General features: G+C 43.0%; 1 protein-coding gene and 1 pseudogene across 4 annotated transcripts in view; one reads left to right on the plus strand and one right to left on the minus strand.

Annotated features, from left to right (window-relative positions):
* The window catches only part of UBE2O (ubiquitin conjugating enzyme E2 O), a 57198-nt gene that overhangs the window by 29718 nt on the left and 4307 nt on the right, over positions 1-23173 (minus strand). The window lies entirely within an intron of this gene.
* On the plus strand, positions 755-14317 carry LOC108398664 (large ribosomal subunit protein eL32 pseudogene; annotated as a pseudogene).

A 23173-nucleotide genomic window follows, 5' to 3' on the forward strand; every position in this document is an offset into this window, starting at 1 on the left:
GCCTGCGCTGTAGAAAAGTCTGGGCTCCCGACAGGTTGCTTCCTTGACATTTATTATATGCTACTCCCTTGATCAACTGTACACTGTCCATCCATCCATCCTTCTACTCACTCAACAAACTAAACACCCACTAGGATGCCAGGCACTATGTCTGATGCTAAAGAAACATGGGGAGACAAGAGACGGGTGGGGAGGACAGGCTGTTCACTAAGCAATTACATACTGACAAGCACCAGGCTAGGGGAAGTATGGGCTGCCACAGGGAGCAATCATGCCTTTACATCTGCCCCAAATAGCTGTCCTCAAGTCAAGTTGGAGAAGGCCTTCTCCAACCAGCCCATTTGGAAACCACTCCTCCTCATTCTCTACTTGTACCCCCACTTCTCCTCCACAGCACTTGCCATTCCCTGCATTTGTTACCATTTGTCCGCCCATGAGAATGGGAACCTCCTGGGGGCAGGCACTGCTTGCCCATCAGGCCCCAGCACAGTGCCTGGAACATAGAGGGTGGCCAAATGCACACTGGGGAAAAGGGTGCACCTGAGGAGACTGCAGAGAGATGCTGGAGGAAGACCCATGGAATGCAGACAAAGGCCAGTTGAGGGTGGTCAGCAATTCCCACTGCAATGCCCAGTGCTGCTAAGTGACCCAGGACCATGGCCACCAGGGCTCAAGGGTCCCAGAGAGTGAACGGGGCTGGAGGACTGGCCATCCAGGCAACAGGGATGGGAGGGCTGCAGCTCCTTTGGGAACTATGGCTGAAAGGAGGAACAAGGGAGAAGGTAGGTGGGAGGGACTGGGCTGAGAAAGGGCCTCTTTTTAAGACATTAGCACAGGGTCAGGCGGGAAGCTGCCAAGGGAGAGTTGAAGATTCAGGCCTGAGAGGTAACCCACAGAGACAGCCTACAGCACGGTATCCGTGCAGGAACCCAGGGCCCAGGACCTCCACAGCAGAGGCTCTCAGTTCAGAAACACCACTACCTCTAGAAGGTTGAGTCTTCCAAACAGCAAGCCCAGAATCTGTTACCCAAGTGACCTGCCACCTTCTCTTGGTGGCAGGCAGCACTGAAGGGCATCTGCTTTTGCTCCCACCTGCATCCTGCTTTAGCCTCATTTGTGACCAGCCAATTCCCAGCAAAAGACCTTCAATGGGCAGCCACTTGTTAATACGTGAGCTGCCCCCCAACCAGACCACATGCTGCTCAAGGGCAGGGGTCGGGTCACACCTCTACCTCTGATAGCTGGTGCAGTGCTCACACAGTAGGCGCACAAGAACCAGCACACTTCCTATGGCCCTTATCCTGGCCCAATGGCTCAGCTCCTAAGCCCCACTACCGGCAGCCTATTGGTCTAACACGACGGTTCTGATGGGTGTCCATAGCCACTGCGCATGTGGTGCTCGGGGCCTGTGGGCCAGCACCCTCTCCAGGGCCTTGGAAGGGTGGGGCTGGGAACAGTCAGCAAGCTGAGGATGGGAGACGCCGCTTTTCCTCGCTCATCTTCACCCTGATGTACTTCCTTCATTCTGAGCTTTAAGACTAGGCTTATACAATGGTGGCTTTTATGAAACCAAGTTTCTTTTTTGGAAAGGTGGGAACGGAAGCAAAGATGCCTCATGAGTACTGCGTGTGTAGTTGGTGGAGAAATCCATTGACTATACAGACCTTTCCTGATTCTCAGAAGAGTTATATAAAAAAATAGGACAATGGAAAAATAGGAGGGAGGGATTATCAACAGCTTCAAAACAAATCAGTGTTAGTGCACTTAAAGCACCTCACAGCTTTCTATTGGTTGATATCTGAGGGTTGAGTTCCAAGAATCCAGGTAGAATTACTGTTTAAGAAAGACTTTAAAATATTAATATTTCTACCTTTACTTTAAACACTGCAAGTTCAACTTGATGCTTGCAAAGCCAAGAGAAGCATAACTTCCGGAGGCTATCAATGCAGCTGAAAAAAATCTTTGGAGGTTCCTGTCTGCCTAGATGCAACCTACGTATTGTTCTGTTCTAAGGCACCCATGCATAGGTGATCACATTTTTTATTTAACTAAGGACTAAACACAAAGCGTGTGGGTGGGCTGGTATTATGATAAAAGATCCATGGAAATGGTTTTGGGGTAGGAGGTCTAGCAGTTGGGAAAACTCTTCTCTGTTGTTCTCCACATTTTGCTAGATGTAAGGCAGATATGGGTATGGAACTGAAAACTCTCATCTGCAGAAGCCTGCCAGGTGACCACAGAAAGATTGTCTCTCCTCTGGTCTCAGAATCCATCTTAATCCAGGAGCATGAATTCTTGCAATTCAGTCTGGCAGGGACTAATTTAGTTTTGTTCCTTCAATTAAGACTACACTAATGGAGGCCAAGCCTCCAAGGTTGAAGGTGGGGCAGAAGTTCACCCAGAGCAGCAGGAGGTGAAACCCAGCAGGGGTATCAGCTCCAGCCAAAGGAAGACATCCAATAGGCGGGCACTGGGGATGACATGGCCCATTCTGCTCCCATACATGGGCAGTTTGATGCACTGAAACTCATTTTAAGACCCATCAGCGACAGTCCACTGTGTACAGAACAGCCCCAGGCAAACGTGACAGGCAAGCTGGAGGAAGCCATGGCTCCAGCACACAGAGGCTGTGGATGCTGGACAAACTGCAAACCTACAGCTAAGGGCCTGCAGGGGAGAACCCGCAGGACTCCAAGGCACAGGGCTTGCCACATGCATTGCAGAAAAGAACCACAGCACAGGTGACTGCCATCTGAAAACCAACGACTGTGCTGTTGGGGAGAACAAGTAAGCACAGCCAAAAGTGATGGGAAAAGAACTGCCACCTGTAAAGGTGAGGCACCCTTTCCTTTCTGCTTTGTCACTGTTCAACAATATTAAGCCCAGTATTGATCACTACACTAACAGAATGCAGAGAAATCTGAGAAGACTCAGAGCAGTGCTAGAAACAGGACCAATGAGAAAAGAGGGAAACAAATTGTAGGACAGAAAGGAGGAGCCCAGGAGAGTGACTTCTGCCTCTGAGTCTATGACTTTCATGAGAATGCTGAACAATTCTCAATGTCTGTGGAGAACGTTAAGTACAGATCCATCTCCTACCTGGTGTCACAGCTGCCCTCAGACCCCTCCTCGTGAAGCCTAAGATCATATAAGAAAGGACCAGGAAGTTCATCCAGCACCAGTCAGACCAGTATGTCAAAATTAAGCATTAACTGGCAGAAACGCAGAGGCATTGACAATAGGGTGGGTAGAAGATGCAAGGGCCAGATCTTGATGCCCAACACTGGTTACAGGAGCAACAAAAGGAAGCATGTGCTTCTCAGTGGCTTCGGGGAATGCCTGGTCCACAAGGTCAAGGAACTTTAAGTGCTGCTGATGTGTAACGAATCTTACTGTGCTGAGAATGCTCACATCCCCTCCAAGACCTGCAAAGTCATTGTGGAAAGAGCAGCCCAGCTGGCCATCAGAATCACCAATCCCAATGCCAGGCTACGCAGTGAAGAAAATAAATACACAGATTGTGTGCACACTGTATGTGTGTTAATAAGGCTGTAAACCTCAATAAATAAATAAATACATAAATAAAAATAAAGGAGGGATGTTTGGGCAAAAGGAAGAAACCAGGGACAGGAACCACCCTCCAGAATGGGCTTCTTGGGGTACAGAGCTGCACATCGCTGAAGTCCCTCAGGGAACCATACTTCTCTGTCCTTGTGGGGTCAGACGTGCACTGTCCAGCAAGGAAGCCAGTGGCAACACTGGGCTGCTGAGCACTTGAGATGTGCCCACGTCTGAATGGAAATGTGTTATAACACAGACAGGAGTTCAAAGGCTTAGTATGAAGAACATAAAATACCTCATTAATATTTTTTATATATTTGTTAAATGTTGAAATGGTTATCTTGGACCTATGCTGACTTAGGCAAAATATATTAAAATTCATTTCATCTGTTCCTTTTTGCTTTTTTAAATGTGACCACTTTAAAAAATCTTGAATTAAGTATGTGGCTCATGTTGTATTTCTATTGAAAAGTGTTGGTTTAAAACAATAAATTCTTTAAAAAAATCAGAGTTCCAAAAGACTGAACAACACAAAATAAGCAGTCCCAACTTCTTGTCTCAATCGTGGTCCCTGGAGGCAAATTCATAATTTCTTAGTGATAGATAGAAACAGTATGCTTGTATCTCTAATACCTAATTTATTAAAGTCATAGGCATTATCTATTGACTTCCCATTTCTAACTCTTCCCCTGACAACCCCTTTCCTAGAGCCCATCCTTCCAACAGTTCTATTGCATTGACTGTAACAATATAAATGTGTTGTAAGAGTAAATACAGTTCACAGCTACAAGAACCAAGGGGCACTTGTATATACTCAACTGTATATATACTCAACCTTTGTACATATTAATAATTTTGTCAAAAATCTATCTATAACTTTTCCTAACATGTTCAAATAATCCAACGGGTGTTTTCTGGGTTTTATCTCTCTTTCTTGGCAATCTTTCTTCTGCAGAATTCCACCCTGCTTCTCCAACATGGACTTTCCTTTGCAGCCTACTGAGTTAAAGAGTGTGTGTGTGTGTGTGTGTGTGTGTGTTTTCCTGGATCCCAGAAAACTCCCTTGTTTTGGTGAAGCGCACCTCCCAACAGCTTCCAGAAAAAAGGTCCATGGAAGGCACACTGTTTCTCAGTCCTTGCAGGCCTGAAAGGAGTTACGTGATGGCCAATTTGGTTGAATATGAAAGCCCTCAGGATGCTGAGGGCTTTGCGCTATAGTCTTCTGACTCAAGGACCTCTATCCTAACTGGCTCATTTGCTCTGTTGATATTCATTTTGATCCTTGCAGATATATTTATTTCTATTACTTTAAGGGCTTCCTATCTCCCATTCTTTCTCTTTGCTCTTTTTTTTGTAGAGGAATGACAAGATTTTCTAATTCAGAATATTTCCCTCTATTGGTTCGGAAGTTTTCAATCCTATTTCTGTTCTTTCAGTGATTACCCTCAACATTTTAATATGCTTATCTGACTCAGAAAGTCTAAGACAAATCAGTGTCTCTCCTACTCTTCCCAAACAGCTCAAAGATCTTAGAATGTGTTCATTCAAATCATCCCCCCTCTTATTTCCATTTATTGTCAGGATTTTAGTTTTTAATTCTTCCCAAATTAGTAATGATCACTGTTTTATAAGTTAGTACTGATTTAGATCTACCCACATGTTTCCCATGTCTGTATACCATTCCTTTTGTCTCTTTTTCCTGTGTTTAGTTTCCTTCTTCCTTAAGTACAGCTAAGGTCTGTTAGTGAATAAACTCAGTTTTTGCTTTCTGTGAAAATGCCTTTACTTTGTTCTCACAATTGAGTAATAAGCTGCTTACTGAAAACTAAGCCAACACTTATTTCCTTAGCATGCTGAAGATTTTAATCCTGTTGCGGGCTGGCCTCTACTGTCTACTACTTAGACATCTGCTGAGTTTCACTGTTGAACCTTGGGAGAAATCTTTTTCTCTCAACTGATTTTAAGATGCTATTTTTCCCCCTTACCATTAGACACAGGTTGGCTCCTCTCGTGCTTGGGCTTGTTACTTCTCTTTCTCATGTACCATCTCTTCATCCCTCTGTGCTCATGTCTACTTCTTTAGATCTGTTTTCTGAATCATATAATTCTTGTGGTATGCCTATTTTGCTATTTAACATTTCCACCGGGTTTTAAATTGATGATCAGTTTTCATTCCAAAAGTTTTATTTGGTTCTTTTTAAAAATAGCCCCCTTTTAAATGTATTGTCTTCTTTTCTGTTTATTCTTCTAGACCTTCAATCAGTTTAAACATTTGTATTATACTCTCTTCTATTATCTGATGTTTTTACATGTTGACAATCCTCCTATTTGTTAAAACAGGTGACTCTTGCTTATAATTTCTGTACATTTAATAATTTCTTGGCATGAGCTTAGTGTGTGTGGAGATCATAGGATTCCAAGTGACCTGCACTGTGGAAGACTCATTCTATGAAACTTTTGCTTTTCTTTCTGCAAGGAGCCCCAAGGGGTATCACCAGCCTGGTGCTAGCTTGGGGTTTCCTGAAACATGGGTATTATACATACAGACTTCAAACTTGGATGCTTTGATTGCTTATGAGAGACTTCCCTCAAAACTTCAGACTGTGAGATGACAAATTTCCTTGCCATTTCTCTTACCCCTTGGGGGAGATTTTCTTACTTCCCTTTTATCCTTATCCCAGGGACTAGCCCTTTGAGAGAATTTATATTTCAGTTCTATATATATGTCAGCTAAAATCCAAACTATTATTGCTGGAAATTTTAGGGCCCAGTAAACACCCCCAGAGCTGCTGTGACATTAGAAGACCTACTCTACTGTGGCTTGGAGGTTTCTTGATTTTGGTTTCTTGCTATCTCTTTTCTTTTTTATAAGCTCAGCTAAATATTTTTAAATGTTTATTATATTTTATACAGCGTTTCTAAGTGATTGTAGTAGGTGTGGCTCTTCATTAGCTCAATCTACCATATTAGACTGGAAATCCATTCCACTGCCTTCCGGCTTCCCAGGAGGTTGAAAAATCTGATGCGTCTTCATTCCCAATCTTTTGTATGTGACCTGTTGTCTCCCTTTGGAAGCTTCACCCCCAGAGGTCTGGAATTTACAATGTGCCAGTTAGGATTTTTTCCATTTACCATCTTGGAGCCCAGTGATCATCAATTCTGTAAACATTTCTGATTTCTTTGGTACAGATTCTGTCCTTCGTTTTTCCTTTCTCTCTTTATAGATTTCCTACATGTCACTGTTTTATCCTATCTCCTGGGAGTCTCTGTCAACTCAGTTTTTCTTCCTAATATTATGCTTTTAAATTCTAAGAACTCTTTCTTGTTCGTATTTTTATAGCATCCTGTTTTATTTCATTGACAAAATACTAGCTCTCATTTCTCTGAAGATAATCACTGTATCTGGAGGGTTTCTTCTGTTTTCAGTATCAACTCTCTTTCCTCTAATTAAGCCTTCTCTTTGTTCTAGCTTCTACCCTTCAGTTTAGGAGCTTTCTGAATATGCTCAGCATCCTTGGCTGTCCATTTCCATTTCAAAATAGGTCAACAGGAGATCTTTATGGTGATGGAAAAGTTTTCTATCAATTGCTGTGTTGGTTGCATGAAACTACAAGCACACATTGTGTATCAATGGCATAGAAATACACACACACACACTGTGTATCAATGTCAATTTCCTGGCTTTGATAAAGTCTGCGGTAATGGAACCACTGGGGGAAACTGGATGAAGGGTGCAGGGGACCTCTCTGTACCATTTATGCAACTTCCTGTGACTCTGTAATTACTTCAAAATAAAAAGTGAAACAAAAAAAGCTGAGACATAAAAAGATGATGGGAGCTTTGTGAACATGAGCAAGGCTTCGGGCTGCTGCTACAGAAAATCAGCAGGAGTAGGAGCGAGCTTCTGCTTTGAGGGACAGCCAAAATGCGAGCAACTGCAGCTCTGTCTTTGACACTTGTTTTTTTCCAGAGAGGAATCCTCCAATCCCACGTCTCCTGCCAGGTCTCAGCACCCTGGGAGCAGGCAGGGGACGTAGCTGGATCTCACTTTCAGTGTACAAACTTTCATGAACCCCTCCTGCAGTTGATGCCATGCTGCCCTTCGCTGTGCGTGGGATACCTCAATCATGAGTCTCTCTGTGGGCTGAGGGAGTGAGCACTGTCTGGTTTGTACACGCAGCAAGATGACTTAGTGAGTTTAATCTCCCATTACAGACTCCCAACCAATCCCTCTGTCTGGAGGCTCAAATGGAGGCTTCTCGCTCCCCATATGGTGTTTCTCCTTAGTCTCCACAGGCACCAGCACTCCTGCCTCCTCTGCTCGGCTCAGCCTTTGCTCACCTTCCATCTCCCAAAACTTGAAATCTTTTGTCTGTTGTCTTGTCTCCCATTTGTTATCCTTATGTGTTCATATGTTTAAAAAATTATTTAACTGTCATTCTAGAAGGGTTTCTGGAGAAAGTGGAAGTAAATGGATGTATCCAATCTACCATGTTTACCTGAAGCATGTCAACCAGAAATCTTTAACCTCAATTTTGAAAAGTACTTACATTCAACCATGGGATATAAAGATGGAGACATGATAATAAGTCAACAAAAACAAGAAATCATGAATTCAAAAATCAGAAATCCTTAATTTCCATATTTACCTATTTCATTTAGAGACCAGTTCATCTTTGAAGAGCTCTTCAAGTACTGCTATTTGGGATTTGCAAAGGTGGAAGGGAAAAGAAAGCACAGGAATTCCATTAGAGGAAACTCCATTAGAAACTCCCCTAATCATCTCAAAGGGCCACCTATCTGCTGCTACAAATGGCTTTTTGTTTCAAATGTCAAAGAAACTTTAAATTCCATAGATCGCTGTGATTCAGTCATGACAGTTAGAACTGATCCAGGACAAAGCTGGTCTCTGGGTAGAAGAGATTCACTGTTAGTGTCATGTGACAGGCGTGGGTAATCAACACTTCACACACTTACAAAATTAAATTAGATTCTTAAATGCTAAACTAAAAACAATCACTGAGAAAGTCACAACATATAAATAGCAGCACATGTGCCCATCAGCAGACAGCCACCCTGCTTAAGGATGGGGGACCTGTGAAGCAACAGTGGCCAAGCTGCACTCAGAGAGCTCGGGGCCTCTATACCAGACACTGTCTGTCTTAACACAAGGCATCCTCCCCCAGCTCTCAGCAGAACCAAACAGCTACAGAAACAATTCAGTTACCAAAGTACACTCAAGTTAAGCAACAAGCATACCCACTGCATAAGAAATATTATTAACCACACCATGAGAACAACAACAAAAATGGTATAGTCTTTGCCTTTGGAACACTTCAACTGTAACCAGTCTAAAATGCATAGCTCATATTACAGGTACATATCTGAAAGCTTGCTCCATGTCTAAGAAGCCCTATTAAGCAACCCCTTTTTTTCTAGGATGACTGTGGAGCCACGCATGTAAAACAATCAGAATGTTATTCCTAGAAAGATTTAGAAACTAAAGTCCTTTCAGTTTATAAGGGTCAAATCCCCTAAAGCATATTTAAACAGGAAAATAGGTTACATCCCAATGTAAAGCAAGACTCTTGGCACAACCCCAATGACACGGGTAGGCACCCACCACAGGGGGTGGCCACTGCCAGGCTCTAAAGGACAGAGAGAAGACCTAATGCAGGGTCTAACTGGCAAGCCAGCAAATCATCCGATTAAAAAATAGACAAAGGATTTATCTGAATAGACATTTCTACAAAGAAGACAGACAAATGGCTAATAAGCACATGAAAAGATGCTCACATAATTAGTCACTGGGGAAGTGCATATCACAATATGATAGATACCATTTACACCCACTAGGATAACTATAATCAAAAGACCGACAATATCAAGTTTTGGTGAGAATGGAGAGAAACCAGACCCCTCAATACATTGCTGGTGGAAAGGTAAAATGGTGCAACCGCTCTGGAGAACAGTTTTAGCAGCTGCTCAAAAGGTTAAGCACAGATTTACCATATGACCCAGCAATTTTTCTCTCGGGTATAGTACCCAAAAGAAAAGAAAATACATGCCCATACACAAACCTGTGTGAACGCCCATGGCAGCAGTTCCAAACAGCCAAAAAGTAGAAACAACTCAGGTGCCTGTCAGCTGGCAAATGCATAAATAAAGTGTGGCATATCCATACAATGGAATATTAGCTAGCATCAACAGGACCGAAGTATTGACAGGTAACCACAACTTGAAGGAAACTGGAAAACATGCCAAGTGAAAAGAAGCCTGACACAAAAGGCCACATAATAGATGTTTCCACCTGAATGACGTGTCCGGAACAGGCAAACCCAGAGAGACAGAAGTGGCCTCCAGGGGCTGAGAGGAGGGGGAATGCCATATGACTGCTGATGGGTATAGGGTTCCTTTTTGGGGTGATGAAAATGTTCTTAATTTAGATAGTGATGGTGGGTACACAAATTTATGAATATACATTTGAATTGTATACTTTAAAAGAGTGAATTTATGGTATGTGAATTATATCTTGAAGTTTCTTTTTTTTAAAGGCAAGCCAGGTTATGCTGCGATTAATAACCTGGCTGGTTCGATGGTCCTGAGTAGGAAGTTTTCCTGGATATGTCTCCTAAGTCGAGGTGTACCATATCTACATTGAGTATTGTAGATTTTATTTTTCAAGTCAAATACCAGAACTTGTCTGCAATAGCTAAGTCACCAGAAAACTAAACTCGGCACTACTGACAGCCTCCACCTCTCTTCTTGGAAATGAGACAGGTGAGTTTTCTTTCTGTAAGTCTTAGTGTCTTTGCCCACTGGTAGCTTCCATCAATCCTATCTCAGCTTCTTAGCCTCCTGAGCCTTAGCTCCTCGTGTATAAAATAAGGAGGTTGAGCCAAATCATCCTTTTCAGCCTCACCACTATGACCCTGACACTCTAAACCCTGGTGCACAGCCAGTGTTGACCACCTCAGGGCCTTCGTTGAAGACCCCACCTGCACTGAGCACCCGACAGCAGACAACTCCCTCATACTCCAACATCCCCAGCACACAGGAGGAAAGCTTGGGCGTGTGGGTCTCAAGGGATGGAAACCCCACACACAGGAAACACGCCCCTACGTCAGGAATCAGTGCCAAAAACACAGTACCAGGCCCATTACGAGTTGCATCACCTGTGAAATGTCTCACAGAGTGCTGATTAGGACAGCACCTCCCCCTGGGGCAAGGACACAGCCCACCTCATGAGGCCAGTCTGCATCTGGGTGGTGAAGGGTCTTTTGAAAATTTAGCCCTTGCTTTTGCAAGGAGTTCCAGGGGCAGCCCCAGCCCGAACCCTCACACCTAAGCGAGCAATTCCAACTGGGACAAAACTCCAAGATGGACAGGAAAGTCACTTAGGATGTTTCTGGAAATGCTTTCTCATTTAAGCTTCCAAAAAAAAGGAACCTGTCCTCTACCCCCTCAACCAGCACCTTTTGATTCAAGTATCTGCATGACTCCCCTCACTTCCTCCAGTGGCTACTGGGGAAACCCTGCCCTAACAAGAGGGCTCCGGGGCAGGCGCCAGGGAATGAAAATGCTGGTCCACGCCACCCCCCAACAGCAGAGCTGGTCTCTCCCTAAAGTGGCACCAAACTGAATACAACACAACATGGCATGTCCCCTGGCATGAAGGGCAACACTCCAGAGAGGAGAAAGAAGGGAAGTGACATGCCCCAGACAGTACTGAGGGATGAGACACACCAGTTTGCTCAATGCCACAAAGCTAATAAGGAGGAAAGAAGAATCTGACCCAGGTTCACCTGAATCCAAAACCGTGATTTGGCAGTGCAGAAGAGTTGTCCATAAAGCTACTATGTTTAAAAAAGAAGAATATATATATATATACCTGCTAGAATATACCTCACAGTGGTGGTCTCTAGGGAATGGAAATGTTGAGAGACAATTTCTCTTTTAAAGCTTTGAGTGTTTGCCATCTGTATATATTATTTAATAAAGTCACACACACAGATTAAGATTTAGGTGTAAAAGTCAGTCTTATGCCAGCTAAATGGCAATATTTACCCCTAAATCAGCAATCATACTTACTATGTGGGCTTCCAAACATGACAGGGAAACTGAAGCAGGCTGAACCATTCCAGTGGCAACTACGGGTCAGAGTTAGGCTGCGTGGGCACCAAGGCGGTCTCACCCACTTCCCACCCCCACACACGGCTGTTTGTCCGGTGGTGGGCACTGAGCAACCGCCAGTCCATATGCCGACTTCAAGCTCTGTGTCTGAGCCTCCTCCTCCGTCTCCTGGCTTACTTACTGCCCCCTAGTCCAGCTCTCTGCTTGGGGAAAGCATGCCCTTGCCCTGAGCTGAAGGCACGACAGACCAGCCCACAGGTCCCACAGAGCTCAGGGACAGCCCCCTGCACAAGAAGGGTTTATTTCTTGGCAACAGTGTGGAGTATATCCAGAAAAACATCCAGTCAGCTGTCCTGAGCTCTAGACCTCTAGATGCTGCCAACCAGGTGGGGTCTCCTGCATTAGTCCCCAAAAAAACCCACCTCACCAACATGCTGGAAAATAGGCATTCTGAGATGCTAGTATAAATGGGTATCACTTTTTGGGATGACAGTTTCGTAAAATGAATAAAAAGTCTTATCCCAGAGAGGATTAAAGATGGTGGCATGAGAGGAGAGGCAGAGGCTTCCTCCTAAAACTATACAAATATAGTTGGCGCAACTAATCCTGAGAGAGCAACAGGAAAGAGGACAGTGCCAGCCTGCACACACCTGGAGAAAAGAGCAGACCTCACCGAACGGGGTAAGATACCAGAGCCGTGGCTCCCGGGACCCGAGCCCCTCCCCCACCCCAGCTCACTGGCTGGAGGAAGAGAAACGGAGCAGGGAGGGAGTGGAAGGCCTGGGACTGCTGAGTAGCTAGCTCCGGAGATATGCACTGGGAGCACAAACCTACATTTCATGGTGCTTTCATCATACTCTTTTGATTATGGGACTGGAAAGCTGGGACAGCTGGAGTTCCTGGGGAGCCTGGAATTCCAGATGCTTGTGGAAAACAGGGATACATGTCTGGGTGCTCTGGGACAAAAGCTTATATCTGTGTGCTCGGCCCACTGGTTCAGGCAGTGGAGACAGGCACAGGAGTGGGGAAGTGGGGAACAGCTCTTTCCTCCCCCCAGGCACCAATACCCCTCCCCTGTGACCCCCAACATTGCTTCAAGGGCTGAGCAGCTCCAGAGTAGAGCTTCTGGACACTAGAGGGCGCCATATACAAATATGAAACGCCAAAGAAACCTGGTCCAGAGTAAAATTATTAATACAACTCCCGAGAAAGATTTAAATGATATGGACCTCATGACTCTTCCTGAAAGGGAGTTCAAAATAAAAATCATCAACATGCTACTGGAGGTATGGAAAGACATCCAAGAATTCAGGAATGAATTCAGGTCGGAGATCCAATTGTTGAAGAGCTCGATGGAGGGTATTAAAAGCAGGGTGGATACGGTGGAGGAGACGATAAATGAAATAGAATCTAGAGAAGAGGAATACAAAGAAGCTGAGGCACAGTGAGAAAAAAGGAGCTCTAAGAATGAAAATATTGAGAGAACTGTGTGACCAATCCAAATGGAACAATATTCGCATTATAGGGATACCAGAAGAAGAAGAGAGAGAGAGAAAGGGATAGAAAGTGTCTTTGAGGAGGTAGTTGCTCAAAACTTCCCCAATCTGGGGAAGGAGATGGTCTCTCAGGCCATGGAGATCCACAGATCTCCCAACATAAGGGACCCAAGGAAGACAACACCAAGACACATAGTAATTAAATGGAAAAGATCAGGGATAAGGACAAACTGTTAAAAGCAGCTAGAGACACAAATAAGATCACATACAAAGGAAAGCCCATCAGGTTAACATCAGACTTCTCAGCAGAAACCTTACAGGCCAGAAGGGAGTGGCATGATGTATTTAATGCCATGAAGCAGAGGGCCTGGAACCAAGACTACTTTATCCAGCAAGATTATCATTTAAATTTGAAGGAGGGATGAAACAATTTCCAGATAAGCAAAAGCTGAGAGAATTTGCCTCCCACAAACCATCTCTACAGTCTATTTTGGAGGGACTGCTATAGATGGAAGTGTTCCTAAGGTTGAATAGCTGTCACCAGAGGTAATAAAACCACAGTAAAGAAAGTAGAACAGCTAATTACTAAGCAAATGCAAAATTAAATTAACTATCCCCAAAGTCAATCAAGGATAGACAAAAAGTACAGAATATGATACCTAATATATAAAGAATGAAGGAAGAAGAAAAAGGAGGAGAAACAGAAAAGAACCTTCAGATTGTGTTTGTAACAGCATACTAAGTGAGTTAAGTTAGACTCTTAGTAAGGAAATTAACCTTGAACCTTTGATAACCATGAATCTAAAGCCTACAATGGCAATAAGTACATACCTATCAATAATCACCCTAAATGTAAATGGACTAAATGCACCAATCAAAAGACACAGAGTCACTGAATGGATAGAAAAACAAGACCCATCTATATGCTGCTTACAAGAGACTCACCTCAAACCCAAAGACATGCACAGACTAAAAGTCAAGGGATGGAAAAACATATTTCATGCAAACAACAGGGAGATAAAAGCAGGTGTTACAGTACTAGTATCAGACAAAATAGACTTCAAAACAAAGAAATTAACAAGAGATAAAGAAGGACATTACATAATGATAAAGGGCTCAGTCCAACAAGAGGATATAACCATTATAAATATATATGCACCCAACACAGGAGCACCAGCATATGTGAAACAAATATTAACAGAACTAAAGGAGGAAACAGAATGCAATACATTCATTTTAGGAGACTTCAACACACCATTCACTCCAAAGGACAGATCCACCAGACAGAAGATAAGTAAGGACACAGAGGCACTGAACAACACACTAGAACAGATGGACCTAATAGACATCTATAGAACTCTACATCCAAAAGCAACAGGATACACATTCTTCTCAAGTGCACATGGAATATTCTCCAGAATAGACCACATACTAGACCACAAAAAGAGCCTCAGTAAATTTCAAAAGATTGAAATTCTACCAGCCAACTTTTCAGACCACAAAGGTAGAAAACTAGAAATAAATTATACAAAGAAAGCTAAAAGGCCCACAAACACATGGAGGCTTAACAACATGCTCCTAAATAATCAATGGATCAACAACCAAATTAAAATAGAGATCAAGCAATATATGGAAACAAATGACAACAACAACACAAAGCCCCAACTTCTGTGGGACGCAGCAAAAGCAGTCTTAAGAGGAAAGTATATAGCAATTCAGGCATAGTTAAAGAAGGAAGAACAAACCCAAATGAATAGTCTAACGTCACAATTATCGAAATTGGAAAAAGAAGAACAAATGAGGCCTAAAGTCAGCAGAAGGAGGGACATAATAAAGATCAGAGAAGAAATACATAAAATTGAGAAGAATAAAACAATAGAAAATATCAATGAAACCAAGAGCTGGTTCTTTGAGAAAATAAACAAAATAGATAAGCCTCTAGCCAGACTTACTAAGAGAAAAAGAGAATCAACACACATCAACAGAATCAGAAATGAGAAAGGAAACATCACGACGGACCCCACAGAAATACAAAGAATTATTAGAGACTACTATGAAAACCTCTATGCTAACAAGCTGGAAAACCCAGGAGAAATGGACAACTTCCTAGAAAAATACAACCTTCCAAGACTGACCAAGGAAGAAACACAAAATCTAAACAAACCAATTAGCAGCAAAGAAATTGAAGTGGTAATCAAAAAACTACCCAAGAACAAAACACCCGGGCCAGATGGATTTACCTTGGAATTTTATCAGACATACAGAGAAGATATAATACCCATTCTCCCTAAAGTTTCCAAAAAATAGAAGAGAAGGAAATACTCCCAAACTCATTCTATGAAGCCAACATCACCCTAATACCAAAACCAGGCAAAGACCCCACCAAAAAAGAAAATTATACACCAATATCCCTGATGAACGTAGATGCAAAAGTCTTATCCCTTGACCAGTAATTCCACTTAGGAGTTTACCTTCAGAAACTTAAAGATGTAGACAAAGTTATAAAAAAGTATCAAATTTTAAGACATTAGTCCCATTATTTAAAATTGTGAAAACCTGGAAAAATGTAGCTGGTCAAAAGAAGATATTGGTTAAACAAACTTGGGTTCTTGATCTGATGGAATCATGTGCATTCATTAAAAATCATGCTATTAAAAATTTTTTCTGAAATGGGAAAAAAGTGTTATGACCCAGAAACACTCCACCTATGAATGTCCAACTTATGAACACTGTAGGCAGGACCAAAGCCATGTTCCAGAAAGAGTGCTCGGTCCTACTCAGCCTTTCTAATTGTGTCTGTACTCAGTCTGCACATGTTTCACAAATGTGAACCTCATCACGTGTGAAAAGAGCTAAGGCAGTGGCAGCAAGCTGCTGCTCAGGAAAGCCCTGGATCAGGAAGGCCCCAGAGGTGCCGATGACAATCACAATAGAGGCAAAGCAGAAAGAGCATGATTAATACTTGCTGTCACCTGTTTACCTGCTGATGCTCTCTGACTGCCAGTCGCCAACCCTCTACTACCAAGTGCTCTAAACAGCTGTGCGCTGCTTCCAGAAGCCTCTTGTTAGACAGCATCTTGCCTGACCACCTACTCTCTGGCATCAAAAGCTGTTGAACAAAATTCTTCACAAAGATAATGTCAGGGCAGAGGATGAAGTGTGGATTAGACAGAGAGAAAAATCAATTAAAAGGCTTTTTTCCAACATTCAAAGGCAATTATGCTAAATGCAACACAGTATCATGAACTGGGTCCTGGAACAGAAAAAGGACATTAGTGGAAAACCTAATCCAAATAAAAGTATGTAGTTTAGTTAATAGCATGAAACCAGTGTTAATTTCTTACTCTGACAAATATACTGTTTATATAAGATGTTAACATTAAGGGAAACTGAGTAAAGGGTATATGAGGATCTTGTAAATCTAAAAAGTGTTCATTTAAAAAATGCCATTATCAGGGCATGAAAGAGGACCACGATCAGAATAAAGGACTGATGAGGGACAGACTGAATACATGTTTCCAAGTTGGATACCTCTCTTCACACCAGTGAACTCAGGCATCCAAGATACAACTACCCAAACCGGAATCTCCCTCACAGTGTTATTACTGACAGAACCACCACCAGTGCTGGATTCAAAGCCTGAGTCTCTACCGGGTTTCTCGCCTCACTCCGTGTGTGTCAGGGACAGCATGTCTTACTTTCACAAAAAGTTATTGTTTAATGGGAACAGGGTTTCAGTTTGGTCTTTCTAACAGGAATACTATAATCTGAAAGCACTGCCTGGTTATTAGGGACACTTAATTTCCTTTCCCTCCTGCAGCCCACCTTTTGACAATTTCTGGCATTAACACTGCTACTTGAAGACTAAGCAGAGGAGAGTCAAAAACCTCAAACCAGTTTCATACTTAAACCCTAGGAGGGATAAAAACAGAATCTACTGACGTCACCAGGGCTTTTGAAGGACCTAGATATCAGTCTGATTCAAAGGACAGTCCCAACCAGTAGATTCAGCATCACAGGAAGCATATTAGACATGCAGATTCTCGGGCCCAGCCCAGTCTGACTGGTTCAGAAGATTCTGTATTAGCAAGAGCCCCAGGTGAGTCCATGCACTTAGCTTTCAGAAGTGCTGGTGTAGATTTCATTTATGAATGCTTTCCCCACTCTCCCACCACCAATGATGAACAGTTTTTATATAGATGGTGCCCAACTCCTTCAAAGTAAGAGGCTGGTAATAACTACTGCAACTCCAGGCTGGGCTAAGACTCCCCGAGGGTGCCCAGGCAGCCAGAACGCAAGCCCAAGCTCCATTCCTGGTTAATCTGCAATGGGGCTGGCATTCTTTTTCCAGCAGGGAATCCTCATACTAAAAACTCAACCATTTCCTAAGGTGAGCAATGTGTGCTCATCACCATTTATGAAACTCACCCATGTAAATACAGTTTGCCAAGTGCTCTCAGCTGGGTTATTCCAGCCTTGAGATGGACATTATCCCCATTTGATAAGCTAAGAAACTGAGGTGAGGTCTTGAAGTTACTATGGGTACCAGAACTAGGGCAACTTCTAAATGTTAAACTGGTGCTTTTTCTAGGTCATCCATAGCCTATGCTGAGGACTTGCAGAAAACCCAGGGTGGTAACAACCAGGAAGGCTTTTCACTGGCTTCGTAAGACACAGCCTCTTAGTCCTCATCCCAGCCTATGCTCTTGGGGAGACTACAGCCAGGACAGGGTCTCAATTTCTGCTGGGGTTTGACTCCAGACACAGCTGCATTTGTATCACAGGTGACACAGCTCTAGCTAGCTCTATCCTCACCCCCTGTTCTATTCATACTCTGCCTGAGGAGTTTAATGGTGGAAATTGCTAAAATAGTAAATTATAATACAGTGTACTTTGATTAATCTGCCTTTCCTAGTATTAGGATACCCACATGTCTCAGTCCTGGAGCAATTATTCAGAGCACTCTCCAAACAGCCCAGCTTAGGTAATACGTTACATGGTCAACCTACCTAGTACCTGAAGGGAGTGGTGTCAGCTGTCAAAGTGCCTACACAGCTCCAGCACAGACCATGAAGCATCTGGATAAAGGCTAGGAATGCTCTTTGTAGGTGAGTGGGAAGGATCTGGTCATTCATTCAAACGATCCCCATGAGTCCACATGTGAGCCATTCAGAACACATGCTTTCACAGTACATAGGAGTCAGTGTCTTTGTTTCTCAAGCAGCTTCCAATCCAGGGAGAGAGAACCTGGTCTAAGTACCTCAAGGTGTTAAGAGGCAGGGAACTAGCTCAAGTGAATTGGGGAAACAGTCCAGTTAGCTGGAGTCATCTGAAGGAGCAGGAGATTAAGTGTGAAATGTAGGTGAGGAGCCTTGATTGACAAGCTAAGGAAGGCATGCCAAGAGGCTGGGTCCTGACACAATCCAGTCATTTGGGAGGACAGCCTATGGTGCCATTCACTGGGCTCAAGAGGGTCTAGAGGGAGAAAAACCAAGACAGAACAGTCCAGGCAAAAGACAGTCAAAGAGTGAACCCATGCTGCAGCAAGGAAATGCAGAGAGTACAAGAAGCATTCCAAAGATTTGATGACAAATTAGAATGGGGGTCTGACATCAAAGCCCCAGGCAGCAAAAGGAAAAAACTGGACTTCATGAAAATTAAAAATTATTATGCATCAAAAGACACTATCAACAAAGTAAAAAGGTAACCACAGAATGGGAGAAGATATTTGCAAAGCCTGTATCTGATAAAGAATTAATATCCAGAATATACGGAGAACTCCTAAAACTCAACAACAAAAAACCCAAACAACACAATTCAAACATGTGTAAAGGACTCGAATAAACATTTCTCCTAAGATGATATACAAATACAATAGTCATATGAAAAGATGCTCAACATCACTAATCATTAGAGAAATACAAATTAAAACTACAGTAAGATACCATCTCACATTCATCTGAATGGCTATCACCAAAAAAACAAAAACAACAACAAAAACAGAAAATAACAAATGTTGGCAGGATGTGGAGAAATTGGGATCCTTGTGCACTGTTGGTGGGAATGTAAACTGGTATGACTGCTGTGGAAAACAGTATAGCAGCTCTACAAAAAAGTAAAAATAGAACTCCCATATGACCCAGAAGATGCAAGCTTCAGTATTTACAGGTGAGTGTCATATGTCAACTTGACAGCTACTAACTTAACAGTGGCTCAGGAGAAAGTGTATTTACAGAGACTTTACATATACAGGTAGATCAAATATGGCAGAATGTTAACTGCTGACTCATGATGGTTGGTAGCCGGTAATCAGTAACCATTGGTAATCTTCCAATTTTTCTGTATGTTTGAAATGTTTTCATAATAAAAAGTTGGGAAAAGAAATTTTTAAAAACAGACTTGGGGGTGGGGAGGTAGTTACACTTATGAGATTTCACACCCACAAAGTCTGATGTTCTAGGTGTTGGGACGGAGCTATCAAGTGAACAGCTGGGAACATGATGCAGATGTAGGTTCTACTGTAGCCACAGGAGTGGACAAGAGAAGATGGGAAGTGGGGGTGAAGAGAGAAGAGCACGAGTCTTTGCAAAAGTCTCACAGACAGAGGTAAGAGCCAAGACAAGGCAAAAGAGAAAAATTCAGTATGCTCTGGTACAAGGGAACCCAACAGAAGCAAGTTCCATTAAGAGAGCTGACTAGCAGTGTGAACAGGACTGAGGGCCAGGAGGACAAAGACAGAGAGAAAATCAGTAAACGCAATCACCAAGTGATTCGCTAGTCATTTGTGACCTTCAGGAGAGCAGTTCATACCCAGCGGTGAGAAAGGCAAAGGGGTGTACAGGACATAAGGAAATAGAGGCAGACACCCCTTCCCAAAGGCAGGGTGCTGGGATGTCCTCAAAGCACGCTGGGGGGCAGAGATGCTTTCTTTGGCTGGAAGATGATATTATCAACCTTCAGGGCCCTCAAACTCCCTGAAGTAATTAAACAGAGCAGACAAATATGGGGATGCTTTCAGCGCTGAGTACATCAGGTCCCAGTGCTCCCAGAAACCACACAGATTGTGTGTATGAGACACAGATGTGTGGATGTCTGTATTCCTTCCCACCTGTTCTAAGGGGGCTAGTGAGTACAGTCCCGTGGACATACCTGTCACGACAGCTTCGCTGGCCCTCACTACAACAGCATCTCCCACAAAAAGGATCCAAATTAAAACAAGGAGGAAGAACTCAGAGCTGCTGTGTGAAAGGCCAGCTCTCACTTGCAGGATGCAAATGAGAGTGCTCGTTTTAAGACTGCAGGAAGCCTCTCCTTCTAGCTGGAGGTTTTCATTATATTGTTGGAGAGAACTGAATGCTTTTTTGTTAGCACTACTCAGTATCTTACATTTAAAAATTTTTAAGTTGTCATAGAATGAGTCTTCACCAGATATAGCTATGCTATTAATTTAAACCAAGTGACCTGCGTCTTACTCCTTTGACCAAGCTGCAGAAACAAATGTTTCAGCCTCTCAAAATATGCAAACAAACCAAAAACCCTTCAACCAGTCAACCAGATTTAACCCAAAAAGGACATTCATTCCAGTTCTTACTGCCTAGCTGAATACTTCTGAACAGTTTATCACTTGCTTCGATGTTTAAATCACAAACACTTGTTTTTCACAATCCTGCTTCACAGCACATCATATCTGTGGGCAAAACTGACCAAAAGATCCATTCAACACAGTCAGCCTGGGTCAAAGGACACGAAATCCGCCAATACAGAAGGCAGCTGAAGTGCAAAACAAGGGCAAATAACCTTGGAGTAGACAAATTCAGTGGGTTATCCATTAACATGATTCAATTTCATTCTGAACTACAAAAAATTCCAGTAAGCGCTTTGCTCTTCCCTGTCTGTAACCACATATATGTCAGGTGGTTCTAACTGAGCCCCTCGGGGCTGGCAGAAATGTCAGAAACAAGCAATTCTGCTCGCTAAGAGCTGCACCTGTGGATGCAGCAGCTCTGAAACCACCACCTTCTCAGGGCTTGGCATCCGGTCACTGGGCAGGCGGAGCCTCAGGGAGCAGCTACAGTTAGCAACACCAAGATCCTAGTAAATATAAGTAGTAGCATCTTGTAAATGAAAAAGTACTCTATGAATGTTCCTGATTGCCATTTTCTCCATTTGAGCATCCATTCTAAATTAGCACCCCCCACCCCCACCCAGAAGCAGCCTAAGCTCCCCACAGGGAGTCTGAAAGCTTCTATCAGAAAAAGAGCACAGATGAGGTCTTCCTGGGTTAAAACTACAGGACGGCTCTTTAAAAGAGAACCCACTTATCACAGAAATCACCCTAAATCCAACTCTGAGGGAACCTCCATAAGGAGCTGACACTGAACACTGGCCCAGCACTGTTGTGATGGCAATTCACATTACACACTGTAAATGCATCCCTTTTTTAAAGTACTGGCCCCACAGAGGTTCTGTTGGAGTCCATGAGGCCCATGGGTAAAACAGTAAACAAGAGAGAAAAACTTCTTGATCAAATAGTAAAATGAAAAAGAAAAGCAGGGATAACAGTGAAGTGAGGATAAGGAGGGTGCAAAAGGACCTTTAATGGCCTAAAGCAAAAACAGGCAGAGAGCAGAGTCAAGTTCCAGGCAACTGAAGGGGAAGGGACTGGACCTGAGTGGCACTCAGCCTCTCCCCCAAGAAGGCCTTAAGAACCTGTCTCATGACTCAGCATTCACCACAGGAGGGTGACAACAGCAGCAAGAGCGGGGACAGGAGGTCTTTGGGGGCAGGACATCTAGTAGGCTCTCCTAATCCTGACCATTTCTAAAGCAGCACAGAGAGGTCGGTTAGTCTGACATGGAGGTGGAGGTGGCAATAAACCAGCGAGGGAATGAATTAGACTTACAGAGGTGGTTTCCATTCAACATCTAGGGGCACTCACAGGTTCTCTAGAAATATGTGTTTTTTTGGCAGTTATTTTGAGAACTGAAGGGCCAGGGAATGCGAAATAGAATAGTAGCACATCGCACGCACAAATACAGTGTTTTTCCCACGCTGCTCCCCAGCGATGACCTCTCCACTCCTGGCTCCTGCTACCCCTTCAACCCATTCCAATCCCCTGCTCCTTCCTCTCTCCTCACCTGTGCTTACCTCCTACCCCACTAAGACTGTCAAGTGTTTAAAGACTGGATGATTAATGCCAACCAGAGGGTTTGTGACTCATGTTTGATCAGGGTATTCGATACTGTAATGATCTATGAATCCTGAACGAAAACATTCTCAGGTGAGAGTAAACCATATTTACTTCAATTTGTACTCAGGTTCCTTCACTTACTAGCAGGGTGACATTGGACAAGTGACTTAACCTTACTTCTCCTCAGCTTCCCTGTGAAATACGGGGGTAATAATAGGACCTAATTCCAGGGTTCTTGTGAACACTGAGTAATACACACAAAGCACTTAGGAGTGCCTGGTACATAATATTATTATTGTTATTCTTGTTATTGTTATATATATTATTATTGTTATATATAATATATATAACAGTTATATTGTTATATATATTATTATTGTTATATATAATATTATATATAATGTTATTCTCATTATCTTAAAATACAAAAGCAATACTCTACCATCCTTGTTACTCATAATCTCATTACCTGTCTTTTGGGAATTTCAAAGATGTCTTCCAGATTCTGGAAAATAGACACACATACAAAAGTATATATTCATTTCATTCCTCCCCTGGAGGTTGGTGGACTTTGGCAAGTGTTAACTTTAAATGTGTACTAAATGTGCACAAAGTAATAGAGGAGTGAAGTTCATGAGTTCTTAGAGAAGAGGCTTAATAAAGAAGCCAAATCTATAATCCACCAGTTTTGGAATTTCTAAGCTAAGAAGACAAGCCTCTCCCATGCACCTTTGCTTCCCAAGGCGTCTCTTGGGTGTAGCACCACCATGATGCACAAAGTCCTAAAGGGACA

The sequence above is a fragment of the Manis javanica genome, chromosome 4, assembly GCF_040802235.1.
Source record: "Manis javanica isolate MJ-LG chromosome 4, MJ_LKY, whole genome shotgun sequence".
Lineage (NCBI taxonomy): Eukaryota > Metazoa > Chordata > Mammalia > Pholidota > Manidae > Manis > Manis javanica.